The following is a 13,513-nucleotide window of genomic DNA, read 5'->3' on the forward strand; positions in this document are numbered from 1 at the left end:
ACAGTTCATCAAGAGTAGTGACTGGCGTATTGTGACGAGCCAGTTGCTCGGCCACCATTGACCAGGTGTTTTCAATTGGTGAGAGATCTGGAGAATGTGCTGGCCAGGGCAGCAGTCGAACATTTTCTGTATCCAGAAAGGCCCGTACAGGACCTGCTACATGCGGTCGTGCTTTATCCTGCAAGTCAATGCGAACAAGAGGTAACCGAGACGTGTAACTGACTGCACCCATACCATCATGCCGGGTGATACGCCACCATGGCGATGACGAATACACGCTTCCAATGTGCGTTCACCACGATGTCACCAAATACGGATGCGACCATCGTGATGCTGTAAACAGAACCTGGATTCATCCAAAAAAATGACGTTTTGCCATTCGTACTCCCATTTCGTCGCTGAGTACACCATCGCAGGCGCTCCATCTGTGATGCAGCGTCAAGGGTAACCGCAGCCACGATCTCCGACCTGATAGTCCGTGCTACAGCAGACGTCGTCGAACTTAGTGATACGAGGCCGTTGGGATTCAGCACGGCGTTCCGTATTAACCTCCCGAACCCACCGATTCCATATTCTGCTAACAGTCATTGGATCTTGACCGACGCGAGCAGTAATGTCGCGATCCGATAAACCGCAATCGCGATACGCTACAATCCGACCTTTATCAAGGTCGGAAACGTGATGGTACGCATTTTTCGTCCTTACACGAGTCATCACAACAACGTTTCACCAGGCAACGCCGGTCAACTGCTGTTTGTGTATGAGAAATCGGTCGGAAACTTTCCTCATGTCAGCACGTTGTAGGTGACGCCACCGGGGCCAACCTCGCGTGAATGCTCTGAAAAGCTAATCATTTGCATATCACAGCATCTTCTTCCTGTCGGTTAAATTTCACGTCTCTAGCACGTGATCTTCGTGGTGTAGCAATTTTAATAGCCAGTAGTGTACATGAAACGTATTCGCTGTTGCGATTACCAACGGCCTTCAACTGCGTACGGGAACGACTCTTGTTGCAACCCTTGTTCACTCAAGTCCGAGCAGCCCTTAGCGGCTCGCCATCTTCTTTACAACGTTTAATGACATCGCCTTTCCGGCTTAGATATTTTTTTAAATGTGACTTGTAAGTACTGCATCTTTTTCCAGTCAGTACAAACTTTACTTTTATTAATGTATTATATACCTAATATGTTTCAGAACAGTTAGTTTAATTCTGAAGACGACGCTCATAGTAGCGTCGAAACTTGGTGAATTTTGACTTAATATTTGTGACCACGTGCTTATTTGTTCTAATATGGTCAAGGTAGTTTTCAGGTAAAGCACTCAAAAAAATTTCACTGGATTCTTTGTCCCTGCCACCCGTTATAAACGTTTGAGTCTTCCAGTCTATATCCGGCAAATTGAAATCTTCACCCAGATCTCCCCATCGTTGTTTGGGAATATGAACGGCTGCAGAAGGTCTGCTTGTAGCCGGACATACCCACTTCCACTCAATGATCGGTTCAGTTGGTTCGATGGAAACACAGCCCACACCGTTATGGAGCTTGGTTCAAAATGGCTCAAATGGCTCTGAGTACTATGGGACTCAACTTCTGAGGTCATCAGTCCCCTAGAACTTAGAACTACTTAAACCTAACTAACCTAACTACATCACACACACTCATGCCCGAGGCAGGATTCGAACCTGCGACTGTAGTGGTCGCGCGGTTCCAGACTGTAGCGCCTAGAACCGCTCGGCCACCCCGGCCGGCGTTATGGAGCCTCCACCAGCTTGCCCAGTGCGTTGCTGACCACTTGGGTACATGGCTTCGTGGGTTCTGCGCCACGCTCGAACCCTCCCATCTTTTTTTTGGTCATCAGTCTACTGACTGGTTTGATGCGGCCCGCCACGAATTCCTTTCCTGTGCTAACCTCTTCATCTCAGAGTAGCACTTGCAACCTACGCCCTCAATTATTTGCTTGACGTATTCCAATCTCTGTCTTCCTCTACAGTTTTTGCCCTCTACAGCTCCCTCTAGTACCGTGGAAGTCATTCCCTCATGTCTTAGCAGATGTCCTATCATCCTGTCCCTTCTCCTTATCAGTGTTTTCTACATATTCCTTTCCTCTCCGATTCTGCGTAGAACCTCCTCATTCCTTACCTTATCAGTCCACCTAATTTTCAATATTCGTCTATAGCACCACATCTCAAATGCTTCGATTCTCTTCTGTTCCGGTTTTCCCACAGTCCATGTTTCGCTACCGTACAATGCTGTACTCCAGGCGTACATCCTCAGAAATTTCTTCCTCAAATTAAGGCTGGTATTTGATATTAGTAGACTTCTCTTGGCCAGAAATGCCTTTTTTGCCATAGCGAGTCTGCTTTTGATGTCCTCCTTGCTCCGTCCGTCATTGGTTATTTTACTGCCTAGGTAGCGGAATTCCTTAACTTCATTGACTTCGTGACCATCAATCCTGATGTTAAGTTTCTCGCTGTTCTCATTTCTACTACTTCTCATTACCTTCGTCTTTCTCCGATTTACTCTCAAACCGTACTGTGTACTCATTAGACTGTTCATTCCGTTCAGCAGATCATTTAATTCTTCTTCACTTTCACTCAGCATAGCAATGTCATCAGAGAATTGTATCATTGATATCCTTTCACCTTGTATTTTAATTCCACTCCTGAACCTTTCTTTTATTTCCATCACTGCTTCCTTGATGTACAGATTGAAGAGTAGGGGCGAAAGGCTACAGCCTTGTCTTACACCCTTCTTAATACGAGCACTTCGTTCCTGATCGTCCACTCTTATTATTCCCTCTTGGTTGTTGTACATATTGTATATGACCCGTCTCTGCCTATAGCTTACCCATACTTTTTTCAGAATCTCGAACAGCTTGCACCATTTTACATTGTCGAACGCTTTTTCCAGGTCGACAAATCCTATGAAAGTGTCTTGATTTTTCTTTAGCCTTGCTTCCATTATTAGCCGTAACGTCAGAATTGCCTCTCTCGTCCCTTTACTTTTCCTAAACCCTCCCATCAGCACTTGCCATCTGAAATCGGGACTCATCTGACGAGACCACAGTTTTCCAGTCGTCTGATGTCCAGCCGATACGGTCACGAGCCCAGGAGATGTGCTGCAGGCGATGTCGTGATGTTAGCAAAGGGACTCGTGTCGGTCGTCTGCTGCCATAGCACCACTAACGTCCTATTTCGCAGCACTGTCCCAACGGCTATGTTCATTTGATTTCTTTGCTTATTTCGGGTAGTATTGCTTGTCTGTCAGCACCGGCAACTCTACGCAAACGGCGCTGGTCTCGGTCGTTAAGTGAACGCCGGCGGTCACCGCGTCGCCAGTGGTGACAGGAGGTAACGCCTGAAATTTCGTATTCTCGGCAAACTCTTGACGCAGTGAATCTCGGAATATTCCATTCCCTAAAGATTTTCGAAATCTTATAATTAAATGTTTGCCTGACACATTGAAGTCTCTCTTTATTATCTGCGAGAATGATGGAAGCAGACGAAATGAATGATCTTGATAAGCTTCCAAACTGGTTCCGAGAGTGGCAGTTCAAATTTGTGCGAGCAGAAAAGTAAAATTTGTACTTAAAGAAATCAAAAAATGTATTTTTCTACGATAACAGTGCACCTGACTGTAAAGGTCCCTGTAAATCATCAAACTTGATTAGATTAGATTAGATTAACACTTGTTCCATAGATCATGAATACGACAGTTCGTAATGATGTGGAATGTGTCAGGTTAATAAAAGATGTCTGTACAAGATATTACATTACACAAAATATTGCGTGACACTAATGTTTAAGGTGTTTTTTTCCCCTTAATATATATCTAAAAATTCAGCCAATGAGTAGGTGTTGTCATCTAGAAATTCTTTTAATTTACTTTTAAATGTTAGTTGGCTATCTGTCAGGCTTTTGATGCTGTTTGGTAGGTGACCAAAGACTTTTGTGGCAGCATAATTTACCCCTTTCTGTGCCAAAGTCAGATTTAACCCTGCATACTGAAGATCATCCTTTCTCCTGGTGTTATAGCTATGCACACCGCTATTACTTTTGAACTGGGTTGGATTATTAACAACAAATTTCATAAGTGAATATATACACTGTGAGGTTACTGTGAGGATCCCTAGATCCTTAAATAGATGTCTGCAGGATGATCGTGGGTGGGCTCCAGCAATTATTCTGATTACGCGTTTTTGAGCAATGAATACTTTCCTGCTCAACGATGAATTACCCCAGAATATGATGCCATACGAAAGCAGTGAATGAAAGTAGGCATAGTAAGCTAATTTACTGAGATTCTTATCACCAAAATTTGCAATAACCATAATAGCATACGTAGCTGAACTCAGACGTTTCAGCAGACCATCAATGTGTTGCTTCCAATTCGGCATTAGCTATCGAAGGTTTTGTCAAAAGAGCGCGCATATGCACCGGCCGTGTTTGTCAAACTTAACCCCACTTCTCAAGCGGCTGCAATATTGTGCGTATCGTGTCGAGAAGTTACTTGGTACCAGTGAAACTCTAAACGTTCAGTATCTTCTCCAGTTGCCACATGTCTCAGAGTTATAGACAATATTTCGTAAATTGAAGAAACTGCACAACAGTTGCTTAATCCACAATATCTTATTGCGTACAAGGCCGGTTTCGGAACACTTACAAGTTCCTTATCATCTGGTCTTCCCATCGCGCAACATTGAGGAACAGTTTTTATCGAATTTATGAGACTTTTATCTTTTTGACCTGTGCTTCCACGATACCATTGAGGTGACGATGACCTCTGGAGCGTTAAGCGATGTTTTTTTGTTACACCAGACGACGGAACTACAACTGTTCCGAAAACGGTCGCGCACACAATAAAAGTTTGTGGATTAAGCAACCGTTGCACAGTTTCTTCATCTTATAAAATGGAGGCCAACCGCGGTGGCCGAGCTGTTTTAGGCCCTTCAGTCCGGAACCGCGCAACTGCTACGGTCGCAGGTTCGAATCCTGACTCGGGCATGGATGTGTGTGATGTCCTTAGGTTAGCTAGTTTTAAGTAGTTCTAAGTTCTAGGGGACTGATGACCTCAGATGTTAAGTCCCATAGTGCTCAGAGCCATATGAACCGTTTATAAAATGGATTTGGTTCAGTTGCGGCTGATGCATAAAAAGAACTCTTTACTGATAATAATCCGGCAAGCAAGCAAGCAAGCATGGACAAACGCATGTGCAAATCGTCGAACTTGTTTGTCTAACAGCTCTTCAGTCAAAATTTTTCTCATACAAGTCAAACACAGTAACAGAGATCTGAAACGATCACACTGCCAAATAATTTGACCGACACGCGAAATTTGACGTACTGTTTGAACACCTACCGAATGGTTAACAAATTGCGGGGATTTAAAATGCAATCAATACATGCGTTCTGTCGCAGGTGAAACAGATGCTAGACTAGAGAAATGCGATTAATGTACAGGGCGCAGTACATATGAGACTTAAGCTCTGAGGTCATCAGTCCCCTAGAACTTAGAACTACTTAAACTTAACTGACCTAAGGACATCACAAACATCCATGCCCGAGGCAGGATTCGAACATGTGACCGTAACGGTCGCGCGGTTCCAGACTGTAGCACCTAGAACCGACGGTCACTACGTCCAGCGTGGCACATAAAACCGGCCCGTAAAGTCAAAACATGAACATAAACTGAAGCGTCAGAGAAACTGGAATAGGCAAACGTATTCAAATAGAGAGATATGTAAACAGGCAGAATACGGCTCTGCGGTCGGCAACGCATATATAAGACAACAAGTGTCTGGCGCAGTTGTTAGATCGGTTACTGCTGCTACAATGGCAGGTTACCAAGGTTTAAATGAGTTTGAATGTACTGTTACAGTCGGCGCAATAGCGATGGGACACAGCGTCTCTGAGTAGAAATGAAATGGGAATTTTCCCTTACAACCATTTCACGAGTGTACCACGAATTACAGGAATCTGGTAAAACATCAAATCTCCGACATCGCTGTGGCCGGGAAAAGATCTTGCAAGAACTGGACCAATGACGACTGAAGAGAATCGTTCAACGAGAGAGGAGTGAAACCCTTCCGCAAATTGCTGCAGATTTCAGTGCTGGGCCATCAAGTGTCAGCGTGCGAACCATTCGATGAAACATCATCGATAAGGACTTTAGGAGCCGAAGGACCACTTGTGAACCCTTGATGGCTGCACGATATAAAGCTTTACGGCTCGTCTGGGCCCGCCAACACCGACATTGGACTGCTGGTGACTGGAAACATGTCGCCTGGTCGGACGAGTCTCGTTTCAAATTGTATCGAGTAGATAGACGTGTACAGGTATGGAGACAACCTCACGAATCCATGGACCCTGCATGTCAGCATGGGACTGTTCAAGCTGGTGGAGACTCTGTGATGGTGTGGAAGGTGTGTAGTTGCAGTGATATGGGACCCCTAATACGTTTACATACGACACTGACAGGTGGCACTCACGTTAGCATTCTGTCAGATCACCTGCATCCATTCGTGTCTATTGTGCATTCCGTCGGACTTGGGCAATTCCAACAGCACAAAGCGACACCCTACACGCCCAGAATTGCTGCATAGTGGCTCCAGGAACAGTCTTCTGAATTTAAACACTTCCGCTGGCCACCAAACTCCCCAGACATGAACATTATTGAGTTCATCTGGGATGCCTTTCAATGCGGTGTCAAGAAGAGATCTCCACCCCCTTGTACTCTTAAGGATTTATGGACAGCCCTGCAGCATTCATGGCGTCAAGTCTCTCCAGCACTAGTTTAGGCATCAGTCGAGTCTATGGCACGTCTTACTGCGGGAATACTGCGTGCTCTCGGGGGCCCTACACAATGTTATGCACGTGTACTGTACCAGTTTCTTTGTCTCTTCCGTGTAGTATGGAATCAACACTCACGTTGTGTCGCAAGTAAAGCAGATACCAGATTTTCGTTCATCGGAGGTCAGCAGAGAAATTCGATTAATGTACAGGGCGTGACACCTGAAGCTGGCATGTAAGGTCAATGCATGAACATAAAATGAGACGTAATGTACTGAATATGATTACTCACCTGACAGTAGGTGCTGAAAGTGTCCTCTACCCATATCAGTACATCTGTGGGCATTCTTGAGGAGATTCATACGTACCCCTGTCAGTTCTTGTTTTGTGATGCTACTGATAACATCCTGGATCCTGGTCTCGAGTTCTTCAGTTGTGTGTGGGTTTGTTCCGTATAGACACCTACTCTCCCCTTTAACAGTGCCCAGAAGTAAAGTCTGGTGACAGGGGAGACGACAAGACTTGGCTGGTTGTCCTCTGTGGCAGCCCCGGATATGCGATATTTCCCAGCCGTGGCAAAAACTTTATTTTGGCGCCATCTCCCCCCTCCCCCTCCAGCGTTGGAGACAGCACGTTGAATATTAAAAAAGTCAATTTTCCACAAATATGTTCATTTTGTAGCGCAAATCTTTCTGAAGAGTTTCATATATGAAACAAAAATATTCGAGGAAATGTAAGACATGTCATTTGCTGTTAAGTATGTGTCAAAGTGCTGTGCGATGCCTCTTCAAACACCATTCTTCTATCACACTTTACTGTATTTCGCTCTGTGGAATTGAAACGTACACTACTGGCCATTAAAATTGCTACACCAAGAAGAAGTGCAGATGATAAACGGATATTCATTGGGCAAATATATTATACTGGAACTGATATGTGATTACATTTTGACGCAATTTAGGGTGAAAAGATCATATTTCCAATATAAGCAATAAACTTAGCAGTGCCGCTTTTGCTCTAAGACAAATTAAGCCACTAATAACTGAAGATGATGTGTGCATGGTGTATTTTTCGAACTTCAATGCCGTAATGAGCTGTGGTATAGAAATCTGGGGCTACTCGACTGAGGCAAGTAAAATATTCAAATTACAAGAGAGAGCGATTAGAATAACAGGAAACAAAAGAACAAGAGATAGTTGCAAGCCAATTTTCAAAAAATATAACATTCTGACCTACTACAGCTTGTACATATATAAAATTCTGCTCCTTGCTCGGGATCATAAAGATAAATCCATTAAAAATGAAGATGTATGAATGAATGAAATTTTATTGTCGTTTAGCTATTACAGCAATTGACAAAGTCAAGTTACATATATACAAGTTATGCAGCATATATACATGAAGATCAATATGTCACTATTGATTTTCCATAAAATACAATAACATTACAACATAAATTACTCAGTTAAAGAAATTATGCTGTACTCTCCAAACTGGTACCAGTATGATATTTTACAATCATAAAATTCCTGAAGTGAGTAGCAAGGATTTGCAGCTAACCAACCGAATCATTTGTCTTTAAATAAATCAAATGGAGCTTCTACCCATTCTAGTGGCAGTTTGTTAAACATCTTCATACCCACCACTTCGTAGCTGTTCAGTGACGGATAATCTGTAGTAAGGTATGTCAAGATGGCTACTATTTCTGGTTCCATGAGAGTGTACATCTCTTCTACACTGGTATTCTGATAAGTTGCTCTTTGTATGCAGTAGGGCAGTGCAAATATACAGGTTTATAGGTACACAGTTGTTTTAAATTCCTTAACAAATACACCACTCTAGACAGCCTTATAGTGTATTTAATATGTGGCTCCCAAGTCAATTTACTATCTATAACAATACCTAAGAACTTAACACTATCCATGACATCTGCTACTAGCAGATCTCTTAAACTAAATACAATCTTTTTAGTTTTACTCTCATTAAGCAGGAACCGATTAGCTTAAAAACCAGACTGATGCTTATGATATTGTGTCATTTGCCACAGTTTGGAGCATATCCATGTCTGAGCTGATATTGAAGAAAAGTGGTATCATATGCATAGAGAATGGAGTGAGTATTTATGTAAAATGGTAGATCATTTGTCCTTAGGATAAATAGCAGAGGTCCTAACACTGAGCCTTGTGGCACACTGCACTTAACTTCAGCTGGCTGTGATCTCTGTTTACCAATACAAATAATTTGTTTATGGTTACTGAAAAAGGATTCGAAGATGTTGCCAACTTCACTGTTTGTGATTCCATAATAAACTAGTTTGCTGAGGAGTGAAATATGCTCCACACATTCGAAGGCTTTGCTAAGATTACAAAAGTTAACCTGAGCAAAATTTTTTTCCTTCATAAGCATTAAGCACCTTTTAAGTTAGGGATTAAATGGCATTGACTGTGGATTTGCCCTTCCTAAAGCCAAATTGTACCGCAGTAATAATGTTATTACATGTCAGATAATCACACAACTGGGAGTTGATGATGGATTCCAAACTTTAGATAAAATAGGTGTCAGAGATATTGGGCGATAGCTAGATGGGCAGTTTTTCTCTCCTTTCTTGTAAATGGGCACTACCCTGGATAATTTCAATACATCTGGGAATACTCCTTCAATTAGACATCTGTTTATACATTTAGTAAGAGGCTATACTATGTGTCCCATTATCTTTTTTTAACATATTACAAGAAATACCATATATATCTTCACTACCAGAGGGCCTAAAATTATTTACAATAGTTCAAACAACATCTGGTGAGATATCTGTTGAAAGGAATCTGTCTTTCAGGGTATAGTCTACATTATGATATTTAATGAGATCAGCTACAGTTTCTTGCGGCCTTCCAACGCTTTCCCTCATTTGGTAAACAGATTTTATACAGTAGTTAATAAATTCATCTGCTGAAATTTCTACCAGAGCTTTCTGCTTGCTTTCGGCCACTGAATTTATTATAGTCCATGCTTTTTTTGAATTTATTTTTTGATGACTCAATGCTGACTAGATTATGTTGTTTTTTGGCCTCATTTAAAGCATACTTATATTCCTTTTGTGCTCTTGAGTACCTTTGTTTAGTCATATCAGTTTTCTGAAGTCTGTAAGAATCTCTATACAACAACAACCTCCTTTTCATATTGGCTAGTTGAGCGGTATACCATGGATTCTTATCCCTATGTCTATTACTGTTATTTTTAGTGTTAACTTTGCATTTATATTGAGGGCAGTTGGTCTCGAATATATTTAAGAAAGAATGAAAAAATCTATCGAACAATGTATTGGCAGAGCCCTGGGCATTATTGTTAAACATATGTGACCAGTCGCAATTACTGAGTGAGACCATGAGACTAGACAATTTTTCATGCTTTATCGATCTTGTGATGACTATTTTAGGTTCTTTAAACTCCTTATAGTCCATATTACGCCTATCTGTACTTATTTTTACCCAAACTGAGTCATGGTCCGAGAAATCGAAGACAGCTACATCTGAAGATAGTACCTCTCTATTGACATTTGTAAGTATGTTGTCGAGACAAGCAGACTGTCTTGTGGGTTTGCAGTTCGTAAAAATGAAATTGAATTATCCTAACAGGTTTATAAATTCATTTACGGTGTGCAAGTCTTTGTTTACATCAAATGCAGCATTGATGTCACCATCAATCACTATACTATATTTCTTCCAGTGAGGACTACGAAAGAAATTTAGTAAAACCTCAAGTTTTTCTAAAAATATTACCAGACTTCCGTCTGGTGATCTATAAAGAGATACAGCAGCAATTTTTAAATGATCCAGATATACACCTGTGGCTTCAAAATGTATCTCACTGCACAGAAATCATAGATCTAGTTCATTAGTACGATTTATTAATTCTTTCTTAATGTAAATTGATACACCCCCATGAATATGCTGCTCTGTGCTAAAGCTATTAGCTAAGAGGAAATCATCTAGTACATGAAAAGATATTTCATTTCCTTTACACCAGTGCTCACTTTGGCATAACGCATAAAATAAGTTCTCATTTGCAAATTCGTTTAAAATTACTTGTTTTCCTCTTATACTTTCAATATTGATATAATCTATCTTGAGAGACAAAGCTGGTGAGTAATTTTTTTATGGGGGCAATCGTCATTACTGCTATATTTCTTTCTAGTGTTACCGACATTTATTATATTACTCGTATCTTTTAATGTGGTCATCCAGTGTGAATCTGGGCAAACCTGTTACTCTCGGCCCTTCTTTGCTACCTATAAAAAAGAGTTTTCCCTAAATCTAAGTTGTATTGACTCAGAGCTATCGATTTTTGCTATGCCTAACTCATTGTTTACTTATATGATTTCATTACTCACATGCTTCTTTCCGAGTTGATTCAGATGAAGACAATGAGCAGTGTGGAATCTTATAACTAAGTTAGTTATGTTTACAAAACAGAAACAGAAAGAAATTAAGAATTCCGCAGCATAACACAACTCAATATGAGAGAAGCAGTGGTTACATGGCACACATCACTAATGCCAAATCGAAGGATAAGTTTAAACAGTCAATCAAACAACTGCTATCACAAACCCCTTTATATTCAATCACAGAACTTATTTCAAATGAAAATAACTGGAGCAAACAGGCATAGTACACTAAAAAAAAATGTACACAAGTATAGAGAAAAAGAGAAAGTAAAATGTCTTAACTTCTTCACAGCATTTATTTATCTATAGATTTCGTTTTTCTACAGTATTATTGCTGTTAAATTTTTTTATAATTGTAAACAAAACAGAATCTAGAATATGTATGTGCTGTGTTGCTGGATTATACCGTATATACAAAATAATGGACCAATAATACAGAATTATTGGATTTAAATGTTCTGTAATTTAGGTACATAAATTACGTATGCCTCATAAAATCCGTTCAGTTTACAGTATCTAAAATTTCGTAACCATGATGTTAATTTCCAGAAATGTTGTGAATAAAATTTATTAGTTATCTTAACAAAACTATAGTTAGAATCAGTAAGAGTAATGTAGTTTATTGGAAAGCTGACAAAGCAAATATGTACTTGGACTTACTCCATAGATGTACATCATAAGCTGCTAAATAAATTTAACAAATTCTAGACTGCTGCGGGATGTACTATCAAGTACTGTATGTGTGTTGTTTATAATGCAAAAGGTGGACGTTGAATCCTTACAGACTCTGTCCCGCCTACACTTCTCTTACTATCTGCCCATTTGTGAAACTTTAGCGATCTAACCTGTTCCATAAATGTAGGTTTAAAACACGTATGTTCGTTCTTCCGCGAGGAAGCTGTTTCCCTGGAAAGTCAGAAGTTTGCAGCATGGTGAGTTGAGATGCATTCTGCTTTGTGCTCTGGAGTTTTTGCGTGAGTACGAAGGCGATGTGTCAGTAAGCCATCTGTCGGCAACGCCAAGAAACAAGTGTGATTGAGAGCCTCTCGCATACTACTTCACCCATTCCGAATTTGGAAGTTTCACAAGAAGAAATCAGAAATAACTAACATCTCCTGCGCGATATGAACTGTTTGAACACATTTTATTAATGGGATTGCTATAAGCGCCAATAGCTCTATATTATTTCGATTGAAAATATTTCATATTCACAATGTTTGTGGTAACCTATTCTACATATCTACCAACCGCAGCAGTATAACGTGGACTTTTCTCATGCAGATATTCACTGAATCCTCCTCCTCCATTGACCACCTCCTCACCGAGGGAACCCTCATCTCCAATCAGCGCCATAACGTGGACCCCTCCCGTTCCCCAGTCCAATCCTACCGCTGCCAACGCTGTCTCACCTACAACGACCACGTTACCTCTGCCTGCAAGAACCCCCCTACTTGTCCCCACTGCAAAGCCTCACACTTCCTCAGGAATTGCCCCAACCTCACCTCTCCTCCCTCCCGCAATACTTGCAATGAACCACATCCTACCAACTCCTCGAAGTGTAACGCGAAACCTCCACCAGTCACCCCTGAGCTCACCGTCCCCGTCCGTCCTGTTGATGACCCCATCCACCCCAATAACTCGCTCCGCCCTCCCCCTACTGCCGAGGACATCATCCATTTCACCACCATTGTGCTCCAAAACATCCACCCCTTCCAGTGCTCACACACTCTTTCCCAAATCGCCCTCGCTGCCCGTTCCATCTTCCATCTTACCACCTGTGCCACATACTCTCACAACCAGGCCCACTTCACCTTCACTCCCTCACCACCCTCGTCTAACTCTCCCCTCCCATGGTACAACAACCCTACCGTATCCTGTACCACAACATTCGCTCCCTGCCCACCCACAAACTCCTCTTCCTCCACACCCTCTGTCAGCACCACGTGGATGCCTTCGTCCTAAATGAAACCTTCCTTCAACCGCGTATCTCCATCTCCACGGCTCCTTACACCGCACCGATAATCCGTACCCTCTGGCGCGTGGAGGAGTTGCAATAGGCCACCTCAAGCACCTCCCTGTCTGGCCCCAACCTCTCCTTAACAATCCTGCTGAGCATCTCACCCTCAGCCTCTTCTTCCCCACCCTTACCATCACTTGTGCCACCATTTATGTCCGCCCTCGCACCCCCATCCCATACGATTTCCTGGCCCACATTGACCCCAACTTCTCCATCTACGTGATTGCCGCCGACCTCAGTATCCACAGCCGTGATCCTGCTGACCTCC

This window comes from Schistocerca cancellata, chromosome 11 (genome assembly GCF_023864275.1).
Source record: "Schistocerca cancellata isolate TAMUIC-IGC-003103 chromosome 11, iqSchCanc2.1, whole genome shotgun sequence".
Classification (NCBI taxonomy): Eukaryota; Metazoa; Arthropoda; class Insecta; order Orthoptera; family Acrididae; genus Schistocerca; species Schistocerca cancellata.